The sequence below is a fragment of the Rhineura floridana genome, chromosome 1 (assembly GCF_030035675.1).
Source record: "Rhineura floridana isolate rRhiFlo1 chromosome 1, rRhiFlo1.hap2, whole genome shotgun sequence".
Lineage (NCBI taxonomy): Eukaryota > Metazoa > Chordata > Lepidosauria > Squamata > Rhineuridae > Rhineura > Rhineura floridana.
In genome coordinates this window covers 136,875,828-136,899,949 of record NC_084480.1, presented here as the reverse complement: position 1 = coordinate 136,899,949, position 24,122 = coordinate 136,875,828, and the positions used below count along the sequence as shown (strand labels likewise).

General features: G+C 43.0%; 1 protein-coding gene across 3 annotated transcripts in view; it reads right to left on the bottom strand.

Moving 5' to 3' along the window:
- The window catches only part of ABCA1 (ATP binding cassette subfamily A member 1), a 134,493-nt gene extending 115,470 nt beyond the window's left edge, over positions 1–19,023 (bottom strand). The window contains exon 1 of one of the 3 annotated variants that reach the window (XM_061633173.1): positions 18,741–19,023. The gene's annotated coding sequence lies outside the window, so the exon portion shown is untranslated. Of the gene's footprint in view, positions 1–2,895; positions 2,997–18,120; positions 18,142–18,740 lie in introns of those variants that run through there. The other 2 variants (XM_061633193.1, XM_061633184.1) reach the window with 2 other exon arrangements.
- Between the last annotated feature and the right edge of the window lie 5,099 nt (positions 19,024–24,122).

Genomic DNA, 24,122 nt, shown 5'->3' with positions numbered 1-24,122 from the left:
AGGGGGCACATGTGGGGAAGAGAGAGGGAGAACATTCCACTGGAGAAATCTTTGCAGTGATGGAAAGTTTGCCTTAGCGCAATGTTGAATGCAACCACTTTTTTTTAAAAAAAAGTAAGATCTAGCACTTATAGTTTCAGAGATTATCAGACTGCTATACCTCTATATAATTTCAGCCCACTTACAAGGACACCAATAGCCCGATATGCTCCCACCCCTCTCACACAGAAGAGGGAACTGATTGGATTTCATCAGCCCCAGCCATTATGACAAATGGTCAAGGCTGATGGGAGGTGTAGTCCAATGACATGTGGAGGGTCACAGCTTCCCTATTCCAGGTATAGACATTGCCAAGTATATGAACTGGACACAAGTCTCTCACTGCAGTCCAATGTTAAGCAAATAATCCCTATGGAGTACATATGATTGCTTGCTTCATCTCTCGATTCTGTTAAGCAGGGGTAGAGAAAGTGTGGCCCTTCAGATGCTCCTGGTCTATAATTATCACCCCTGAAAATTAGCTATGCTGCCTAGGGCTGATGGAGTCCAACAACATATGGAGGGCCAAGTGTTCCCCACCCCTGTGTTAAAGGCATTTCTCACTCCGCACCCTTCTAATGGAAGATAAGGAACGAAGGATTAGAGAAGCTAAGCTGTTCTCCCATCTCCAAATGCAGAGCCTGCAGGGCAGTTGTGAATGATCTTGGCATGCTAACATCAGTTTGCCTTGCTGTTTCTGATGTGCCGTCCTTGCTCTGAGAAGATAAAATATTTCAACCTCCTGGGGAAAATCAGTCCAGGCTCTTTCATAATAACGATCAAAGGTTGGGTCCAACCTCTATTGCAACCAGTGTTTGGCTTTAGTATAAATTATGATTAGGCCCTCAAATTTGACTTCCAACTGATTTTAAATCCAAAGAGATGGCCAACTTAAAACAACAACAACACCAAACTGCAGCAGCCAGTAGCAAAGGTCCAACTGCCCCAACGGTGCTTCCACCATACTTCTTTTGTACAGATCACCCAAGATGATTAGAGGCAGCATCAGAGCATTCTCCATTTATATGCTTTACCCTTTGCAGGTTGAGGGCAAGTGCCCCCACCCCCAAAAAATCCTTGAGCCAACACTGGAACCAAACAGTGCGATCCTATGCATGTTTACTCCGAATTAAGCCACCCTGTGGTCAACAGGGTTTACTCTTAGATACACGTGAATAAAGTTTCAGCCTTAAGGTGCAATCCTGTACAAACGTACCTGGGAGTATGTCATATTTAATTCAGTAAGACTTCTGAGTAGATATGCATAGGATTGTGCTGCTGGTACAGCTTTCCCCTTTCTCTCTCTTTGATCTTCCTCTACTCTTTTTCTCTGTTTTAATTGGATTTTGGTGTGATTATAGTCCAGTGCCAACAAAAAACAACAACCCTCGTTTCCAAATCTGTACAATTAAGATCCTGAGAATCTGGCTTCTCATCAAAGTGCATAAACATCAGAAGAAGAAAAAAATAACCCACAGCTAACTTCCCTAAATAATTTGAGCAATGTTCCTTTCAAAAGAAGATCACCAAAAGTAGGTTTTCAGTGAAAAACAACAACCATAAAATAGTGTAACATTTTGGAGTGGTGCAGGGCAGTGGGGAGAGATGGTACTGTATGCTTTTCTTGTCACAATTATGACAAGTTGGTATGGAAGACAATTTGGTTCATATCCAAAGTGTCCAGGATTATAGTGGTGGTGGGTTTTTTAATGGACATTTGTACTGCTCCAGACTGAAGTCCTAAAATGATACCATGAAATAGTCTCAGAAGGCTCAGCTATGGAATCCAAAATCAGGGAGGGAAGGCACTGGATACAAGAGAACAAAAGAAAGAAGTGTTCTCCCAAGTGCCCCCCAAAAAGTTTGCATTTGGCCAAGGAGGAAGTTTCCCAACAAAAATAATTGCTCCCAAAGAAGGGAAACTTTTTTCAAAATGTGTTGGGCATTAAGCACTATAATAAACTGGGGGGGCACTTTGAGAACCTTTCAACAGCTTGTGGAAAGGCTTGGAGAATTGGCTATCCAACCAACCCCCTCGACTTGCTTCTTCCAAACAGATTTGGCACAAGGTCGCTTCAATATTCAATGTATTGACTTACTTATATAGGTTATGTATGTTACATGAGACATTTGTTCTGATCCAGCAGCACAGGCTACACATGCAACTGCTGAACTCTACTATATACAGGCAACTGCATGCACATGAGTGCTATATGCATGATTCTCCTACTCAGTCCAACAGCTGGTACTGTATTGTGAATGTAGAGTTTTTTCAAAAGAAAAAACTGACCAGCTTTCAAGAGCTGAATTCTGCTGCCACCACCACCCATTCCCTATTTCCTGCCAAAGAGCTGATCAGCAGGATTTTAGGTTTTTCAAATGGGCTCTGCATGCACAGCCCTGGTTGCTCCATGCAGGCCGTCTTGGATCAAAACCATTAAACATTAAAACCAACATAAAAACAAAATAAAATACAATTAAAACAAATTAACAACCCAAACTATTCAAAACAAACAAACTTTTACAAAACAAATACAAACTATCCACTATTTTTCTTGTTGGTTTTCAAAAAGGAAAGCAGAGAAGTTCTACAACATAACAATATTGCTATAAACAATGAATGACAGGCACACTGCAATATTTCTCAAAAGGATCTCTCTTAAATGATCTTCCCACCATCCCAAGAAAGAAAACAGCTAGGACATTTTGTTATCTCTATGCTACAAAGAGGTTGCAATCCATCTTCCCCTGAAATCAGTGATTACAGTGCGACTGCAAGGAATATCATCAATGAAATTACTGTTTTAGTTTAAGAGAATTTTTATACTCAAATTCTTATGAAGCTGAAAGACTTACCCAAGGCTACACAGCAAATCTAGATCTGCAACTACTAATACCCCAGACAGACCCAGCTTATTGCTGTCTAAGTGCTAAGAAGCACTGTAGTCCCTGCCAAGCACTGTCTGTCGCAAATTGTCAGCTGTGGATGTGAGCTTTGAACCTCAAACCTTGTGGCTGAGCCGTTATCAGCTGAATAAAGCTGATATGCCCAGTCGTGTTTTAGGGTATCCCGGAAACAATGATTACTGATAGTCGGATTTTTAAACAAGATACCCTACATTTTCTAGCCAGATTTTAAAGTAATTCCACACTCATTTGTCTCAACCTTGAGATACTGAAACTTATCTGAATAATATGAATTCCACTGTATGAGTTTTCATTCATAAAACTGCAAATCAGCAAGCAGATGCAATTTTATTTCTATCATATCAGAGAAAATAGAGCATATGGTTGGCCATGTGGTGGCCATAACAGTTATCATTTCATGGCTTGGTATTTTTTCTGGTGCTGGGCCACCATTTTGATTTCCCACAATGCTCCAATGGTTGCTTTGATTTCCCATGTAGTTTTGCTCTGGGGCAATGCAATAAATTTTAGATAGATAGAATCTTTGTTGCTCAGAGCCACAGGCTACCACAATTCAGTACATGTAAAAGAAAAATACAAGATACATATAAAAATGCAAGTCATGTTTCATCAAACAAATTTCATCAACATACAGAAAGGAACATCCCCAACATTAAAATGAAATTTCCTCTCTGGGACAAAAGGCATATTGATCCTCCCCATGAATTGATGTGTAAATACTACAGCCATGATCAAAAAAGGGCACATCCCACACACCCCACTAGATTTTTTTGATGTCTGAGCAGAGGATATAGGTGAGAAATTTATACCTTGGGGGCCCATACAAGGGGTAACTTAATAAATAATGTACAATGTCCTCAACTTCATCAGACTCACAGATACAAAATCTCTGATTAGTTGCAACAAATTAAAATGGTGGCTCTGCGACCCCCAGTGGGGGACACCAAGAACTGATAGGAAAAAACATTATTACTCCAAATGATGCCAAGTAAGTCTGTTAGGAAACCCAACTAACAAAAGGGTGGGCTCACTAAAGGTTACCTTGCCAAGGGCCCCCTCAAACCTGGGGCCAACACTGCAAACCAGTAATGTTACACTGGGGAAGGGCTGAAGGTCAATGGTAGGCCATCTGCTTGGCATGCAGAAGGATTCAGGTTCATTCTCAGGCATCTCCAGGTAGGGATGGAAAAGACCCCTGCCTGGAACCCTGAGAGCCACTGCCAGTCAGTGTAGACAATGCTGAGCTGGATGGGGCCAGTAGACGCTCCATCAAAGATGCCTTTAATAATGGCTTTTACAGACTGCATAGTAGCTTACGGTGTTCTATTCTACATTGATTGGCAAATGCTACTTATTTTTTCCTCTGAAATGCATTACCAGTAATCTGTTATACCTCTTTCAGATGTGAAGATTTCTCTACACTGCTTTTCTCTTTTAGCAGAATGTTAGTGATTTTTGAGAGTGAAATATCCTGCACTTTCGGAATGTAAACAATCTTCTTGCAGATTGATGTTCACTTCCTGTGTTAACTGGCAATGTCTGGGATTTCCAGTGTTTTATATGGAGCAGTATCATAAAATTACATCTGGATGTTTTATGATTTTATGTGGATAAAATATAATGTCAGTAAAAATATGGCTTGATTTGGAAAATGCTCTCGGATTTCTGATGAGCTCAGAAGCCAATTAAGTGAGCTTGCTAGCTGGCCCATCTTCATTGTTATATGAGCTCACTGGCTGAAGCACTATGAAGTTTTATGCCTGGAGTTGCTTGGTATCTGAACATAATTTATACCCCTTTATATTTCCTAATTTCAGTTTCAAAGAAGGATGATGATTCCTTTCTTCATGGATGGAGCTCCAAAACGTGTTTGATCTGGCATTCCTTTTTGAGGTCTCAGAGCTGTATGGATGTCATTCTGTGGAAGTGCCGGAAAAAAGCACAGGACATGGAAATGGAGCAAGTATGTGCTCTTTCAAACCTGTATATTAGGCTAGCCTATTTGTGACCCATCAAGCTAAATCAACCAACCAGCTATATATAGCAACACAGTAGAAGCACAGTAAACCTGTTTTTGCCATCTTCCTGAGACTTCCAACACTGGGGGTTGGCAAGGACCTGGAACGCTCCAATACATGATGTCCAGTGGGCTGCATGTGATAGTGTGATGTGAGTTGTGCTGCACTGCACATTTGAAAGTCAGGGCTGGTTGTAGCTCTTTGTTGAATGTACACTTAGTGGAAAAACCAGGCTTGCCACTGTGTTATGTGACCCTCTTGCCAAATGTGTAGATATATAGGAGAATAGGAAACTGCCTTATTCTGAGTCAGTCTACTGGCCCTATCCAGCTCAGCATTGTCTACATTGTCTAGCAGACCAATTAGCTTCAAAGTTGAAAACATGGGTCCAGAGTATTTTTCTAAGTCGATGGGTTTTTTTTAATTCAGCAAAATATGCCATCACAATCATGTCTACTCAAAAGTAAGCCCCGCTAAGTTTAATTGACATTTCTCCAGGTTAGAGGGTCAAGGATTGCAGCCTACAATGCATACGCATGGTCTCTCATTCCTGTTAGTTCAAAGTCTCTTTACTATAGCACCCAAACATGTAACTTACAACCTTCGTTTATGTTTATCTTTCTACAGAACTTGTCCTTTGGGTATAAATGCCTTGATGTGTTGTACGCCACTGGATTGTATGCCAATGAATACTCTGCCCTCTGGTGTCAAGCTCTCAGAACTACTTTAGAAATGTGCATCTAAAGAAATGGGCAGAGGTGCACCCCATATTTCACAGAGTCTTCAGAAAACATTGGGTGATAACAGTTGCCTGGATTGTGTGGTCCATTCCTATACGAGTACCAGCAGACACAACAGAAGCACACAACTAGCATGGGATGGGAAGCAACCATGCAATCAGATGAAACATCTGGTTGCCACTTGTATCTATCATTGCTGCAATGTGGAGCACTAGCCCAATGGAAGCAACATATTGGTGGCACTCACATTGCAACAGCAATGTATGAATCAAGACTGAGGCAAGATAGCAGAAATACAAACAGCCCCTTAATGGTGAGACAAAAGAAAAACAGGGACCCAGAGAAGCACATCTTATTTTGCCCACTAAAGGCAAAACAGAGATTCAAGACTGCTCAAAGGAATACCCAGCAAAACCTATTTCCCAAAATCCCACATAAAGAGATGCTGAATCAGTTTTTGCATTTCCCATGTTTGTCATTTGATTGTAAACCAAACATTGTTTGAAATGCAGTTAGTCACAAGTAACCACAAATAGTGAAAGACAAGATCAAGGATGCTTTTTGTGTCATGCATTAAAAAAAACAGGGCTGTCAACTGGTTAAAGGACTTTAGTTAATTAACCTTCAACCTTTTAAATAATTGACACTTAAATAAATCAGTATATTTCCAAATTCTCAATATTGAGGCCTTTTTGATACACTAAAAAAGTGCTAGATAATTGATGGACTAATAAACAAAAGTTAACGGTATTAGATTTAATTCGCCATTTGATTCAAAGTGTCTCTCCCAATTAATCAGCTAAAGTTTTAACTGATTAATTTACCTATTAATCTACCAGTTAACAGCACAATCCTATACATTTTTACTCAGAACCTAACTCCCAGAGCACAATTGGGCTTACTGCCAGGTAAGCAGGTACAGAATTGCAACCTAAGCCAATTAAAGGAGTGAAAAAAAAAGATTTCATGCAAACCACCAAACTAGCTTTGTATGTAATTTTGATTTCTTATTTCTACAGCACTTCCCAGATTGCCAGTTAGCAGCAGAAACCAATGTTTATTTTGAAGAAAATTCTCAGCCCTGCTGTCAGGAACATCAGACTTGTTTTTTTCCAAAAGAAGGCGCTTCTAAACTAGCTTGAACTCATGCAAGATCTGGGAAAGACTCCCTTTCTCACCTAATATTCTCACTGCTTCCTAATGGAGTTAACATGATGTGAAGAAAGTGTTCTTCTATTGGATTAACCTGAAAGTTATTTCCGAGCAGTACTGGGGGATAAAATGCCTGATTCAGTGCAGTCATTCACGTTAAAGAAGATGCATCAAGAGTCAGATATTCCCTCTTGCTCTTATACATTTTGAAGAATTTATAAAAAACCCAAGTCAAGGATGTACTGAACCAAAGAACAATTAAAACTTGACATTGAAGTTGATAGGACTAATCTGTAAGTGGTCTCTCTTGGGCTCAACCCCTTTGTACTTCCTATTTGCTAACAGAATTAAGCTGCTTTGTCTGGGAGAGGGAAACCGTGTCAGCAGTTTTTCATCACACCGCCTCTCTTGTCTTTCTGACACAGTCCTTGACACAGAATCACATGCCTTCACCTAATGACCAATGCTGAAAAATGCAAAAGGAGCAGAATTTTCCCCCTTCGTGAATCATATGTATGAGAAAACAGAAAAAGGAACAAAAATGTAAGTGGCACTCAACTTCTCTCATACATTTAACACAAACTCCGTCAAAATATGATGGCAATCCCACAATTAGCATTTGCGCTACTCTATAAGGATAACCAAATAGAATAAGGAAAGTGTTCAATGCCATTTATATGGTGACTAGATCTGGGGCTCCTAAGACAAGAAATGGAACCCAGACTGGAAGACTACATCACATTTCATAATTAAACTTCCTCTAGTCCCTTGATTTTTCTAGGCAAGATTCTGCATCAGGCACACCTCAGTAAATGTTTTTATTATGGCTCCCATCTTGCAATCTTGAGAAGCCAGCAGATCCCTTTAACAGCTAAAAAGTTGCAATCTTGCCGACTGCACACTGTACCATGGAAATCAGTAGAGAATGCTGAGAATGAAGCTTGATCTGCATAGCTCCATCCTGGGGGTTCCATTATTTTTTATTAATCAAATTTATTAGTCACTTTTCTTCACCCACAAATTTAATGGCGAGTTTTATTTGCAATATACTAAACAGAAGATATTCATAGTAAAGTCATCGACCAATTTGCTGGCTTTAGAAGACAGATGCAGAAGAGACAAACTGAAATATCAGCATGTGTTCAAGCTCCCATCAACACAATGGACTCCAGTAGCTCAGAGTTACATCTGCCACATCAACAATACAGTGCCCCAGGAGTCCTCACTTCTACGTGGTTAGCACAAATCTGCAGAAGGTTTCATAGAAGTCCAGGATGCTCTGTCTGTCCTGGGAAGGCACTATGATGTTATACAGGATGTATAGACAGGAACATATTTCCATCCAGAAATAATCGAATACTTGCATACAGAGTATCAAATGGGAATAAAGGAATGCTTGCATTTAATTTCCATGTCACTATCATACTTATTTAAAATGCAAGAGTCATGAATCAAGACCATTAAAAAGTAATCTGGAAAGGAGGTTACAACGCTTCTTCTGCCTTTTGCAAAGGTTCATTAAGACTTTTATGACAGCAGATACGGAGTAATGTGAAAAAGAAAGCTGTAACAGGAAGCTTTAATATCTAGTTATAAATGTAGTTATCAGCATAATTGCATTATACATGCTAGGATGATCTTATTGATTTATATTACATCATTTATAGCCTTGCAAGGATTACAAAAAGGATGCAGCCTTTTATACACAGAATTACTACTTAGAAGAGTCACAAATGTTTTTCACAGCTGCTATCCAAAACATTGATTTTACTATTTATCATTGTTATTGTATACTAAGAGCCAATGGGGTGTAGTGGTTGGAGTGTCAGATTAGGACCAGGAAGAGTTAGGTTCAAAATCTCCAGTCAGCCTTTAAGCTCACTTGGTGATCTTGGGCCACTCATATCTCAGCCTAACCTGCTTCACAGGTTTGGTGTGCGGTCAAAATGGCATCAGGAAGAGAATCAGTCACACTGCTATGGTGACTTGGAAGAAAAGTGGGATATAAATGAAATAAATAATGTATTTTAATGTCCTTTTCCCCTTCCAAAATGGAAACAGGGTCAGCTTCCACTGATTGTTCTATTTGCAGGATGTTGCCTATGACTCCAGCCATAGACAGACTTCATTGGAAGAAGTCCAGCAGCAAGAAATTCATTTAGGAGAAATTTCACTACCTGGATTAAACCCACTAAAGTCAGTGGAAACACTTTGCCTCTGATGAAATGGACCATAGTCCTCAAAAGTTTATGCTAGTCTTTAAGGTGATACAATTTCAGCATTAGCCATACTTGGAGTAGACTCACTGAAATTAATGGGCATGGCTAACTTAGGTCCATTCATTTCACTGGGTCCACTCTGGGTAGAAGCTCTCTGGATGCAACCCCTGGTTTGTTTTTGCTGGAACAGACTAACATGGCTACTTCTCTAGAAGCTGGAGACTTCTGGGTACTTATAAAATACAAGGGCAACAAATAAATTTCACATAAGAACATAAGAAGAGCCTGCTGGATCAGGCCAGTGGCCCATCTAGTCCAGCATCCTGTTCTCACAGTGGCCAACCAGGTGCCTGGGGGAAGCCCGCAAGCAGGACCCGAGTGCAAGAACACTCTCCCCTCCTGAGGCTTCCGGCAACTGGTTTTCAGAAGCATGCTGCCTCTGACTAGGGTGGCAGAGCACAGCCATCACGGCTAGTAGCCATTGATAGCCCTGTCCTCCATGAATTTGTCTAATCTTCTTTTAAAGCCGTCCAAGCTGGTGGCCATTACTGCATCTTGTGGGAGCAAATTCCATAGTTTAACTATGCGCTGAGTAAAGAAGTACTTCCTTTTGTCTGTCCTGAATCTTCCAACATTCAGCTTCTTTGAATGTCCACGAGTTCTAGTATTATGAGAGAGGGAGAAGAACTTTTCTCTATCCACTTTCTCAATGCCATGCATAATTTTATACACTTCTATCATGTCTCCTCTGACTCGCCTTTTCTCTAAACTAAAAAGCCCCAAATGCTGCAACTTTTCCTCGTAAGGGAGTCGCTCCATCCCCTTGATCATTCTGGTTGCCCTCTTCTGAACCTTTTCCAACTCTATAATATCCTTTCTGAGATGAGGCGACCAGAACTGTACACAGTATTCCAAATGCGGCTGCACCATAGATTTATACAACGGCATTATGATATCGGCTGTTTTATTTTCAATACTTTTCCTAATTATCGCTAGCATGGAATTTGCCTTTTTCACAGCTGCCGCACACTGGGTCGACATTTTCATCGTGCTGTCCACTACAACCCCGAGGTCTCTCTCCTGGTCGGTCACCGCCAGTTCAGACCCCATGAGCGTATATGTGAAATTCAGATTTTTTGCTCCAATATGCATAATTTTACACTTGTTTATATTGAATTGCATTTGCCATTTTTCTGCCCATTCACTCAGTTTGGAGAGGTCTTTTTGGAGCTCTTCGCAATCCCTTTTTGTTTTAACAACCCTGAACAATTTCGTGTCGTCAGCAAACTTGGCCACTTCACTGCTCACTCCTAATTCTAGGTCATTAATGAACAAGTTGAAAAGTACAGGTCCCAATACCGATCCTTGAGGGACTCCACTTTCTACAGCCCTCCATTGGGAGAACTATCCGTTTATTCCTACTCTCTGCTTTCTGCTTCTTAACCAATTTCTTATCCACAAGAGGACCTCTCCTCTTATTCCATGACTGCTAAGCTTCCTCAGAAGCCTTTGGTGAGGTACCTTGTCAAACGCTTTTTGAAAGTCTAAGTACACTATGTCCACTGGATCACCTCTATCTATATGCTTGTTGACACTCTCAAAGAATTCTAATAGGTTACTGAGACAGGACTTTCCCTTGCAGAAACCATGCTGGCTCTGCTTCAGCAAGGCTTGTTCTTCTATGTGCTTAGTTAATCTAGCTTTAATAATACTTTCTACCAGTTTTCCAGGGACAGAAGTTAAGCTAACTGGCCTGTAATTTCCAGGATCCCCTCTGGATCCCTTTTTGAAGATTGGCGTTACATTTGCCACTTTCCAGTCCTCAGGCACGGAGGAGGACCCGAGGGACAAGTTACATATTTTAGTTAGCAGATCAGCAATTTCACCTTTGAGTTCTTTGAGAACTCTCGGGTGGATGCCATCCGGGCCCGGTGATTTGTCAGTTTTTATATTGTCCATTAAGCTTAGAACTTCCTCTCTCGTTACCACTATTTGTCTCAGTTCCTCAGAATCCCTTCCTGCAAATGTTAGTTCAGGTTCAGGGATCTGCCCTATATCTTCCACTGTGAAGACAGATGCAAAGAATTCATTTAGCTTCTCTGCAATCTCCTTATCGTTCTTTAGTACGTTTTTGACTCCCTTATCATCCAAGGGTCCAATTGTCTCCCTAGATGGTCTCCTGCTTTGAATGTATTTATAGAATTTTTTGTTGTTGGTTTTTATGTTCTTAGCAATGTGCTCCTCAAATTCTTTTTTAGCATCCCTTATTGTCTTCTTGCATTTCTTTTGCCAGAGTTTGTGTTCTTTTTTATTTTCTTCATTTGGACAAGACTTCCATTTTTTGAAGGAAGGCTTTTTGCCTCTAAGAGCCTCCTTGACTTTGCTCGTTAACCATGCTGGCATCTTCTTGGCCCTGGCGGTACCTTTTCTGATCTGCGGTATGCACTCCAGTTGAGCTTCTAATATAGTGTTTTTAAACAACTTCCAAGCATTTTCGAGTGATGTGACCCTCTGGACTTTGTTTTTCAGCTTTCTTTTTACCAATCCCCTCATTTTTGTGAAGTTTCCTCTTTTGAAGTCAAATGTGACCGTGTTGGATTTTCTTGGCAATTGGCCAGTTACATGTATGTTTAATTTAATAGCACTGTGGTCACTGCTCCCAATCGGTTCAACAACACTTACATCTTGCACCAGGTCCCGGTCCCCACTGAGGATTAAGTCCAGGGTTGCCGTCCCTCTGGTCGGTTGCATGACCAACTGGTCTAGGGCATAGTCATTTAGAATATCTAGAAACTTTGCTTCTTTGTCATGACTGGAACACATATGCAGCCAGTCTATGTCCGGGTAGTTGAAGTCACCCATTACTACCACATTTCCTAGTTTGGATGCTTCCTCAATTTCATATCTCATCTCAAGGTCTCCCTGAGCATGTTGATCAGGGGGACGATAGATCGTTCCCAGTATTGTCCCTCCTGGGGCATGGTATCACCACCCACAACGATTCTGTGGAGGAGTCTGCCTCTTTTGGGGTTTCGAGCTTGCTGGATTCAATGCCTTCTTTCACGTATAGAGCGACTCCGCCACCAATGCGTCCTTCCCTGTCCTTCCGATATAGTTTATATCCAGGGATAACTGTATCCCACTGGTTTTCTCCATTCCACCAGGTCTCCGTTATGCTCACTATATCAATGCTCTCCTCTAAGACCAAGCACTCCAGTTCTCCCATCTTGGTTCGCAGGCTCCTAGCATTAGCGTACAGGCACTTGTAAGCAGTGTCTCTCTTCAAGTGTCTTTGGCACTTGTGGTTTGGCCTGTGGTAATTTTGCTCTTCTGAATTTATATCCTGTGCCCCTGCTCTCACAATGCCTACTTCTAGGCCTACCCCTTTTAAAATTTCATCATTTCTTTGGTTTTTATCCCAGGGGGGAGGTTTATTCCGAACCGGACCTTTCTCAGCTCCTGTCGGGTTTCCCCCCTCAGTCAGTTTAAAAGCTGCTCTGCCACCTTTTTAATTTTAAGTGCCAGCAGTCTGGTTCCATTCTGGTTCAAGGGGAGCCCGTCCCTTTTGTACAGGCCCGGCTTGTCCCAAAATGTTCCCCAGTGCCTAACAAATCCAAACCCTTCCAACCGACACCATCGTCTCATCCACGCATTGAGACTGCGAAGCTGGGCCTGTCTGGCTGGTCCTGCGCGTGGAACCGGTAGCATTTCAGAGAAAGCCACCTTGGAGGTCCTGGCTTTCAGGATCCTACCTAGCAACCTAAATTTTGCTTCCAGGACCTCACGGCTGCATTTCCCCATGTCGTTGGTGCCAACGTGCACCACGACCACTGACTCCTTCCCAGCACTGTCTACCAAACTATCTAAACGATGGGCGATATCCGCAACCTTCACACCAGGCAGGCAAAACACCTTGCGGTCTACACGCCCATCACACACCCCACTGTCTATGTTCCTAATGATCGAATCACCCACTACAAGGATCCCTCCACCCCCTGGAGATATATCCTCGGCACGAGAGGATAGCTGCTCATCCCCCAAGGAATGGGTCCCTTCTAAGGGATCGTTTCCCTCTTCCTCAGCTGGATGCTCTCCTTCCCCGAGACCATCGTTGTCCATGATAGCAGGAGAGCTATCATCGTTGGAGTGGGACACAGCTATAATGTCCCTGAAGGCCTCTTCCACACACCTCTCTGCCTCTCTCAGCTTTTCCAGGTCTGCCACCTTGGCCTCAAGGAAATGAAGTCGTTCCCGGAGAGCCAGGAGCTCATTGCACCGAGAGCATACCCACGACTTCTGTCCAACAGGCAGATAGTCGTACATGCTTTCTTTCGTACATAACTTTCTTTAGCTGGTCTATTATCATATGCTGCAAAGACTAATGCTGCAGATATGAAAAATGAAACTGACTTTCACAGAGGTTTGTTTTTTTAAAAATTACACTTAAGGGGAAAAACTGACCGTTAGGAATCACGTTGTTGATCTTTTACATTGCTGTTTTCCCTGTGCAGTTAGCCTCTAGAAGCAACTTTTTTTTACTAAAGTTAAGGGTTCCAGGTCCTCGCTTTATTTTCAATACTCTGTGTCAAATGCTCGTAAAACCTGTTCACCTTTGTATTTAGATCTGAGCTTTGAATTCCTTAAGCACCCTACATATCTGGATAATTTGACCATCCCAAAATACCGACATGCCTTTTCCAGAGGCAGATTTAATTGTCTCCCTTCAGCAATACTAGGAGGACAGTATCAAGGTGTGCCTTATGAAAATCGGTTATGCTCCTGTAGCGATGCGGATGTTGAATCCCTGGCTCATGTCTTTTTTGCTTGTAATTTTTATAGGGAAGAATGTACTAGATTTCTTGGTCCTATTATGGAAAATTTTCCTGGTAGGTCTTTGGACTGGTACAGTAGGGCCCCGCTCATACGGCAGGTTCCGTTCCAGACCACAGCCATAAAGCAAAATCCGTCATAAAGCAGAACGCATTGACTAACATTGTCTAAAATGGTGCCCGACGCCCAAAAAACGCCTTAAAAGTGGAACAAGCACCATAGGAGCGGGGCCTTTCTGCAATTGACAACCGCCTTATCAGTGGAACGCTGCCCAGAGGAGCGCCGCAAAGCGGAGCCCTACTGTATTTGAAACATCTTTTGGCTGATACTAACAAGATGACCACAGAGCTAGTAACTAAGTTCCTTTTTTCAGTTCATAGAATATGCAAGATGGTCCTCTTTCAAACTAATGTTCCATTTTAAAGTCATATTTATATTTATTGTATATTTTAAATGTTTTATAGACTGTTTTCTTTTATCTGATGATTTGTCTTATTAGGTCTGTGACCATACAATAAATTGATTGATTAGGTCAGGATACCCATATGTTCAAAATCATCTGCAGTCCCAGGAGAAGCAGAGGCTCAAGTCTCTAGTCCCTCTCCTCCACAGGGTCATCCTATTCTCCCTTCATGCCTGCCTACTATGAGTTGTGCTTGATACAATGTGGAGGGGGGTGGGAAGGAGCTTGCAAACACCCATGGAGGGAAGAGATAGAGGTGCCCTGCCTCCACCCTCCCTCTCAAGTGGAATTGAGTGGCTGCTCCTAATAGCACCAGACCTTCCTCCTCCCTTCCCTGTCACACCTGCTAGTACTAAATGTGTACCTTCGAGTTATGGGTTTCCTTCCCCTCCCTCATAATTTCTCTGACTGATTCTTGGCAGGGACAGGAATACTTATAATGCAGTGAGGGTCAGGTGGCAGGAGGATGAGCCATGAGACTTCTACTTTTGTTTGCTCAATAACATCCACTCCTGGCTTTTCAGACTTTAGAAATCCTTTTCATGCTGACTTTCCTGTGGCAGATACGCAGGGGGTTCTGAGACATATCGTAGGAAGCATGTTCAGTTCACATGGAGAACTAGCCAGCCCAGATCTGCTGTCCCACACTGTGGCCTTGGATGAACCAAGAACACTCGGACGCTGTACCGTGGACACCTTGAGGGCCCTCTTTAGAAGAACAAAAGCAGATGGAATTGCACAAGGCCGCAGAATAGCAAATCAGAACAAGGAGATAGAAGCTCATGTAGTAGAGGAGTTGGGGGGAGGGAATGGTCAGGATAAGGGACGTTCTAGGATGTGGGGAAACTACATTACAAGTAGGAAGAACTGATCTGTACAATCAGCAAAATCATGCAGGGCAATCCTTCCTGCAATAGGAGAACTCTGGGCGGCAGGTTAGGCTAAAATGCCTCCCTAGTCTGCTAGTTTTCTGCATATGAAGAACAACATCAACAAGGCGCTCTCTATAGAATTCCTTCTTGAACAGCAGCAGGCAGCCTATAGATATTATAGGACTCCAACTCCCATCAGCCCCAGTCAGAATGGCTAATGGTCAGGGATGATGGGAGTCATAATCCAGCAACATTTGGAGGGCTACAGGCTGCCCATCACTGTTCTGGAAAAAGGTGTTCCTTAAATAAAAAGAACATTTGACTCCATTATCTCCAAGGAAGATTTTATTTAAACCTTGTTTGGCTTTTTATATCTTTGCAAAAATAAAAGTTTCATTCAGCACTAACTTGAGCTTTGCCCATTTTCTTTACAATTCCTAGCTTTCTAAATGCAGGTATTGTATATATGTTTGTGTGTGTTTAACTCAGGAAACAACTTAAAAATGCAACAAAATAGTAGTCTAAGGTCTCTGACAGTACGTGGATTTTACAGAAGAGTTCTGCTCTGCTTGCATGTGAAGAAACCAAGAACTGGATTTCTAATGTGGAGCAGGACTTAAGAATGAAGTAGACATATCAAGTCACCAGAGTTTTAATTAAAACTTTTTGGAATCATCTTCATCTTAGATGGCTGCCAGCGCTAGCCCTGTGCCATTTCACTTAGAACCATGTCATGCTTGACACAGAGTTTGCTCTTGTGACTTCAAGAGGTAGTATGTGGTAGTGGCTACACTGTTGGACTTGTTCCAGGCTAGGGAATCTGGGGTTCAAAGCCCTGCTCAGCCACAAAGCTCACTGCATCGTCTTGGACCAGTCACTACCTGTCAGTCTCATCTATCCCACAGTGTTGATGTGAAGATAAAACGGCATGTGCCACCCAGAACACCTTGTAGGAAAGGTGGTGTAATTGAGAATAATTCCCAAGAAGGAAATAGCATGGAACCCATATGTGGACTGTCACGTTTGCCAGTCATGCAAACATTACTTTGTTGGAGGTATTCATGCTGGGAAACCACAGTTGGTCTATTATTATTATTATTAATTACATTTGTATACTGCCCCATAGCCGAAGCTCTCTGGGCGGTTTACAACACAGTGTGCACAAGCACCTAGATAGTGTAGGATCCAAGGGTTTCTGGGGGGGATAAATGGGGGTGCCTGTCCTCCAGAATTCTGGAATTCTAAATGTAATGGTGGGTGGAGTGGGTTCCGAATGACCTACAGTAACAGTTCATAGACTTTGCAACCCCCCCAAAAAAATATTTTTGTGGACACACTTGACAGGATTTATACACAAGTTTCATAAAAAATATTTCTAAGTAGGTTTTCCAAAAAACCTGAACTGCAACAAAACTCCTGATAGCCAAACTGAACTTTTTTTTATCACTATAGGGCCTTTTCGGTGGCCGCCCCTAGGCTGTGGAACTCCCTTCCGAGTGAGGTGCGATCAGCTCCCTCCTTGCCATCTTTCCGGCGACAAGTAAAGACTGTTTTATTTCAATGGGCATTTGGGATAGAGAACGACCAGGATTAAGTGTCATAGGTTTGGTGATTACATTATATGATTTTATTATTTTAAATTGTCCGCTGTTTTTAACCTCTATTTTATGGTTTTAATTTTTCTCATAGTTTAATTCTTTTTTAATAATATACTCTGTATGTTTTAATGGTGTTGTTTTTAGTTGTAAGCCGCTCTGAGTCCTATTGGAAAAAGGGCGGGGTAGAAATAAAGTTTATTATTATTATTATACTTATTTATCACATTCATTCATTCTTTCAAGGAACTCAAGAGTGGAGTTTGATACATGGTTCCCCCTCCATCCCATTTGATCCTCACAACAACTCTATGAGGTAGGTCAGGTTGACTGGTGGCCTAATGTCACCTAGCAAGCTTCATGGCTGAGTGGGGATTTGAACTCAGGCTCTGTTAACCTAATCCCCAAACACAACCTTATACATAAGATACCAAACTCCCATTTACCCATCCTTAGCCTTTTGTTCAAATATTTACAATGTCCCTAGATGGATGGATTAGAAAGATCACACTGTACATAACTTTGCGGGGGGGGGGGAGAAGCATTGCAACCCAGTTCCCTAGGGCTGCCTTTTATTCTGCAAAGCCATCCTCCCAGTTCCTGTTCAGCCCTGACTCATGAAGAATAGGGAAGGAAACACTGAGTTTCACAACACAGCCATGGCCAAACAGCAGATCGTTTTAAAAATCATTATTATTTATTATTGCTGCTGCTGCTGCTATTGTTATTATTAATAATATTATCATCATTGTCATCATCTTCCTCCTCCTCATTTTGTAAAATTCATAAAATAAGATAGATCTGCACTTTATTTTTTTTTCCAGGCTGATGGCTTTCATTAAGCTGTCGCACATACCCGAGGTTACTCTCGGTCATTTCTAGCTACTTGGAACAGCTCTGTCTGTATGTCTCCCCCCACAGCTTTTTCTTCTTCTTGCCTCAGCAGCCCCAACTGGAGGCGTCTTCTGATAAAGCAGCAGCGCGAAGGGGGGAGGGAAGAGGGGAGAAATTAGAAAAACAGGAATCCCCCACCCTCCGATGAAGCGGGCTCTACTTCAGGAAAGGTTTCTGCCACAAGAAATCTTAGTTCTTTGTAAGATGCCCGAAGGCTCGTTTAAAAGTGTTAGGCGCGCGCCCTCCTTCCCTCCCCTCAATCCCGGCTTCTCAAATGAATCCTGAAGAGTTGAAATGCATTGTTTTGACACAGGAACAAGGGGCACGAAGGAGAGAAAGAAAAAATTAAAGACACCCACTGAAAAAATACCTCAAGTTACAAGGCGTTGCTCTAGAGCTTCCTAACTATTTCTGTTTCTGGCCAAACATGCTGGTCCAGCTCCGCTTCTCTCTTCCTTCTTTGCCTTGTCCAAATGAGTTCACCTTCCTTCCCGTATCTGTATCCCACAGTCAACTCAAACAAAAGAGGTGCCGGGGCGCTGAACCGTGCTCGGAAGACTTGTCCCCACATCCTCCCTAGATCACAGATGCGGCGGGGCGGGGCGGGGGTGGTCGGCAGTGGTTTCTAACTAAGGTAGAAAAAGCACTCTACACATCCTCAGAGATCTGCTTTTCTACTCTTGACCTTTTTTCACACTGGGAGGTGAAGAATGAACAGGATAGGTCCCGCGACTGAGTCGCCTTCGACGCCAATGTGTCTGTGTGGGATCTCATCTTAACCCAACCGGCGTCTTTCGTGCAAGCTACACAGACGCAAACAACGTCCCAGGCTTTCAGTGTGGCTGGGCTGAGAAAGGGAAAGCCCCGAGCCAGCTTTTTGGGGAATGTTAATTTTCACAACAGCAAACCACCTGAACATCAAAATCTCCTCTCTTCCTCCCTACTCCAACAGCGCTGCCCTCCACAAGCTTCCCATTTTGCCATCCTTACCTGCTCGCCAGTTTGATCAGCGGGTGTCTTTCTGTCCGCTTCGAATGAGAATGTAAAAGCAAAACACAAAGCCCGATAGTCCTGCGGGGCGATGGGGTTATAGTTTGTTTTGTTTTTTGCGGCGGGAGGGGTGGGGGGCTGTAAGAGCTGCCTCCTTTTCTGCAAGCTCCCCCACGAAGACTCCAGAAAACCAGGAGATTTTTGAACCCGGAGCGCCTTATATAGATTCCGCCGGCGCCGTACAGTGGAGGTTATTATCGGTCAACCGCGGCTTCCCTCTGCTGTTTCTGTCGCTGCTCTGTTTATGTATTTCAGTCACTCATCGTGAGCACGTGGAGGATGAGCACGCCTCTTAAAAGAGCGGGTCGCTGAGTGTAACGTGAGAGATTGGATCGGTCCCTTTAGTGGTCCCACCGACTCGCCTCTCGCATCACATAAGAATGGCCTGATAGGCTCAGGCTAAAGCCCAATCTGAGCTTCCCCCCCAGCACTCTGTTCCCAACAGTAGCCCTTCAGATGCCCACTGGAAGGTCCCAAGCATTCATACTAATTAGCCAAATGCCCCTCCCTGTGTAATATTGCCAACGGACACATCATGAACTGGTCTTGCCAGTTCCAGTCATGGAAGACAGGCTAGTCTGCACAATGTTCCTTCACACACAAAAAGTAAAGGCCATATTAAAAAGTGTTGGTCCATAAGAAGAAAGGGAAACAAAATCTATATTAGGGCAGTACTTTTATTAGGCCAACCAAAATGTCACAAAATGGTATGCCAGCTTTTGCATTTTTGCGGAATTTTTCATCAGGCTGGTGATAAACAAAGCAAAGATGGTGGGGAGTGAAAAAGTTGACTTGTGGTGAAGCCATGGAATCTGCATCTGGTCCCAGTCTTAAGATGGAGTGCAGGACTTTGGTTGCAGACATTCAGATGAGGCTCTGTTAGGTGTTAGTATAATACTAATACTAATAATAATAAATTGACATTTATATCCCACCTTTCCTCCAAGGAGCTCAAAGTGGTATACATGGTGTTCCTCCTCTGCATTTTATCCTCGCAACAACCCTGTGAGGCAGATTAGACTGAGAGACAGTGACTGGCCTAAGGTCACGCAGTACACATCATGGCAGAGTGGGGATTTGAACCCTGGTCTCTCAGGTCCTATAATTACTGCCCCCTTGCTGGATTGTCACCTTGTAGTGGTGAGTGGGCTTGTGTGTTCCAATGAACCCTGTGAGTGATGCTGTCAGGAGTCATGTACTCCCAGCAGGTTCACCCATGGCGGTAAGGTCAAGGGAGAGGAACCAGACAAAGAATAATCCAAAAATGTCCTCAACAGCAGAACAGGCGGAGGATAACAATGTGGATGTTACAGCGGCTGTGAAGGCGGATGAAGGCTGCAGCAGATAAAAGACTTCCAATCATTGTGGTATCCATGCCATTGGATCAAAGCCTTTTTCTGTCAAGATTGTGTGTTGATCGTGGTGCGCCGATCTCCCCACATAAAACAAATTCACGCACAGGCATCTTCCATAACAAAAGTCCCATGGCAATCGGCAAATGGCGACGGGGGCAGGACTGTGAAATCCAGAAGCCCCTAGTCATGAACTGGTATATCGGCGGTGGATACAGATTCAGATGGATCCTTTGTTAAAGACTTTATTTTGGAAGAAAATCTTACTGAGTCACGAGTGATCGCAAAGAGAATCACTGCACTACACTGGCTCTCTGTTATGCATGTTCTAGGTTGCACCTACATTTGCACTCCAAGGTGTGCCTGACTGCTTTTCCTTTCCTCTTCCATATTTATTTTCATAGGAATTTAGTGGCATCCAATTATTTGTATGGTAGAAAGTAAAGGATTGTATTCCAGAACTCACATCACTGTGGGTGAGGGCTAAACCCATTCCTTATCCCCCATCTCCCCAGCCAGACTTGTTCTTAGCTGCATTGTCCTAATTTGGGTTCAGTTTGTTCATCATGGAGTAAGCTGGAATTCTGGGACCTCAGAGTCAGACAGGCAGACAGGAAACCTGCCACATGGAGGTCACATGTGGCACAGGCAGCAGGTATTTATGGCGCACAGGAATAGAAATGCTGTGGGGCAGAGCATGGTGCAGAGCACGGTGGAGAATCAAGCAGGGTATACCCTTGCCGGCATTAAAATAAGTCTTTTTTTCCCTTACTTTTTCATCCACGCCTCCCCTTCTAAACCTTATCTACCATTTGTCCTTCCCAGTCACCACAGCTCTCTGTTGTTAAGGTGAGCATATAATGATCCTCACAAACTGCTCTGAACAATGCAGTCTTCTACTGATCACAGGCACCTGTGGATTGGGGCTATGGGATATTTAGTAGACATGTACCCACAAAGGCTGGCCTAAGACATTTTGCTGCTTGAATTGGAGCAGCAAATCCCTCTTCTCTCTTAGCCAAATTATTTTGACATATGAGACAGAAAAATCCCCCAGTCCCTCCAGCAGTAAAAATTTAACAATAATATATTAAATACATAACAATTTGCTACCCATTTATGACATCTAACATCATTTGCCTGAGGCAACTGCCTCAGTCTGTCTAATGGCTGAGCTGGCCCTGATACCTAACTAATCACTCTCATTTTGTTTGTTTGTATTGTTGCGCGCCTCCCCCAATCTCCGAGCGGTGAGATTTCAGGGGGTCCCTGCGCCCATCCAGGGTTTGGTTTCCTTTGGGAAGAAGGTCAGCGAAGACTGCGGTGTCTTTATGAAATATGGTTTATTTATGTACACACATTCCAACCTGAGCTTAGGGTGGAGGGGTTCAAGGCATCAGCAGTCTAATATCCAGCTTTTCCATCTAGGTGCAGGGGCATCCTATCGCCACGATGCAGGGAGCCAGCCTCTGCCCATGCCTGCCGCCCTAGTTCTCCTCTAGAACACACACTTCCAGTTCCAAACACACTTCTGCCCTCCCAGGAGTGGGGGGAGAGACTCTCCTCCAGTAGAGTTTAAAATGACAAAAAGTATCTTCCTAGGGGGGCAACTAAATAGGACCATTAACTACCTAGCCACTCTATTTGATTAACAAAGGAGATTCATCTGGCTAGCAGAGCCAGCCTCCCAGGCATAGGATTCCAAATCAGAGGCTGGAAAGGTGACCCACAGAAGTCATCCATTCCAGCCCCCCCCCCATGCTCATAACAGTATGTATGTATGTATGTTCTGCCCAGATAAAATTCCATGTGCTCATCCCCAGAGATCACTCAGGAAGGAGTTAAAGGGGCCAGCGCTGAACAGTTGAATGGAGAATCTGATAGATTTGAAGGTAAAGGATACATTCCCTCCAGGCAAGTGGTCAGACTGGAAGGGTAGAAAAAGGATGAGAGACAAAGAGGAATAACCTTGGCTAGTCTGGCTTCCCACAGCACTAGATTTAAAGGGTGTAAATGGAGTGTTCCTCTTTCGAGGAGCTGATGGCTACATTCATGGACTTCTGCCTCTCTTCCATCACCTTCCTTGCCTTGCTGCATCTGCTGGGGGAGGGGTCCAGAGGAAGGAAAGAGCAAACTCCAGAATTTCAGAATGCATGCTCCACTACAGTTGTCTAGACCACAGTTCTTCAGCCTTGGGTCCCCAGATGTTGTTGGACTACAACTCCCATCAACCCCAGCCAGCTTAGTCAATGCCCAGGATGATGAGAGTTGTAGTCCAACAACATCTGGGGACCCAAGGCTGAAGAACTGTGGTCTAATCCATCCCAGGCAGGCCCAGCCTACAGACTGAGGGGTTAAGCATAAATAGGGTCACTTCATAAGAAAAGGGGCCTCACTTCAGATATAGCACAACAAAGTAGTGCATTTTTGCTTTCCTCCCCCCTTTGAATATGGATATGCTGATCCAGCTTATGTTTGACCAGCAAACAGAGAATGTTGTCCTAAACATACATACCAAGTTTCATCATGGTATCTCTGTGCTTACAGAAGAGTTTGCCTTACATTAGGATTTACCTTCCCCCCTCTCTTTCTTTAGGACATTGGATCCGTGGATTGAGCTGGTGTCTGAACTTCAAATGGGGAATTAGGTCATGAACATACACCGGAACTTTCATTCCAATATGTCAATTGGTCTTCAAAGCAGATATCACACATCAATATCTTTGGCCTTTTCCTCATCTTTTGAAAATGGCTGCAGGAGTCAAACTATTATTTGAACTTGAAATAGCACATTTTATACCAAACGAGCATACAAAGTTTTATTAAGATAAATAAATAAAATAAACAAAGTTTCCCCCCCCCAGTTATCACTGTGTTGAATGGAGATACCATACTGCAAACAAACAGATGGAATGTTAAGCAGGCAAATGAAACCAAAAGCCTCCCTTCACTTCGCCCACTGGTAAGGGTGTATCTGCTCTCACAGCAGCAGTTTTTTCTTCAGGATATGTCTGAAGAATGGCCAGTACAGGCGACACCACATCTCGGGTGGTGTCACTTGATGATTGTTGCAGAGAAATGAGTTCATCATACCAAAACAACTCACTTCCCCCACCATGTTTCTCACAATGGATGAACATTGGAAGGTCAGATGCAAAAATGTGGAGAAGGGGAGTAGAAGGATGTAAAGATGGATGGGAAATTTAGCACGCTCTATCCTAGGGATGGGGACCATGTGACCTTCTAGATGCTGCTGGACTACAATTTCCATCATTCTTGTCCATTGGCCATGCTTGTTGGGCTGATGGGAGTTGGGGTGCAACAACATTTGGAGGGCCACAGGTTCCCTAATCCCTACCTATTTGAAGCCACTTTGATATTGGAAACATGGTTTGTTTCAGGTAAGACACTGAGATATTATACACATGGGACTTTGGTGTACAGGGGCTGTATTCTTCTGCATGCCAGATTCTGAAGACAGACAACTGGGAAGGACCAGCAACTAGTTATTTAAAAAAAAACTGGTCAAGGGGTGGAGTCAGGACAGGTTTTGAATAGTTAAGGCTGGCACAGGATAAAATTTTAGACAGGACATGGATGGAGCTTGCCAAGTATGGGCACATTAAGAGATTGGGCCTGGCACATTTTGGCAGGGCCTCTACCAGTACAGGGTGTGAGGGGGTAAATAGAAAAAAAATAAGAACAACTATACATACACACACTACCACAGAATATGTAGTTTACTTGATAAAAATACCAGTGCCAAATCTATCAAATGAACAAAGAAAATAACTGCTAGTGAGCAACCCTACAACAAGGAGAGGGCATTACCGTCTTGCCCAGCTTATGAAGTTCCAGAGCCATCCAGCTGGCCACAGATTAAGAAAACATATGAGTCTCAATTTGGTCCCACAAAGCAGTTATTCAAAACTTCATTTTGAATGTCCTTTTTAGCTTAAAATAAATGCCC